This window comes from Etheostoma spectabile, unplaced genomic scaffold (genome assembly GCF_008692095.1).
Source record: "Etheostoma spectabile isolate EspeVRDwgs_2016 unplaced genomic scaffold, UIUC_Espe_1.0 scaffold58, whole genome shotgun sequence".
Lineage (NCBI taxonomy): Eukaryota > Metazoa > Chordata > Actinopteri > Perciformes > Percidae > Etheostoma > Etheostoma spectabile.
In genome coordinates this window covers 193,204-193,409 of record NW_022605629.1, presented here as the reverse complement: position 1 = coordinate 193,409, position 206 = coordinate 193,204, and the positions used below count along the sequence as shown (strand labels likewise).

General features: G+C 46.6%; 1 protein-coding gene across 6 annotated transcripts in view; it reads left to right on the top strand.

Annotated features, from left to right (window-relative positions):
* slc4a11 (solute carrier family 4 member 11) overlaps positions 1 to 206 on the top strand; it is a 156,939-nt gene that overhangs the window by 93,443 nt on the left and 63,290 nt on the right. The gene's annotated exons all lie outside the window — the stretch shown is intronic.

The following is a 206-nucleotide window of genomic DNA, read 5'->3' as shown; positions in this document are numbered from 1 at the left end:
CATCTACCGCTCTGTAAACCCCTGTCTGCTCATGTACCAATCAGTTGTTTCCTGCATCGCACAGCTTAGTTTCAAGATGTGGACAGTCACAGAGGACAGAGTAACGGGAGAAAAATTCCACAGATAGCAGTCGTGTACACGTCGGCCTCACGGTTTAACAGCATACCAGTAAACGCAACATTTTGTCCCGTCTGTGTTGTTTTTCA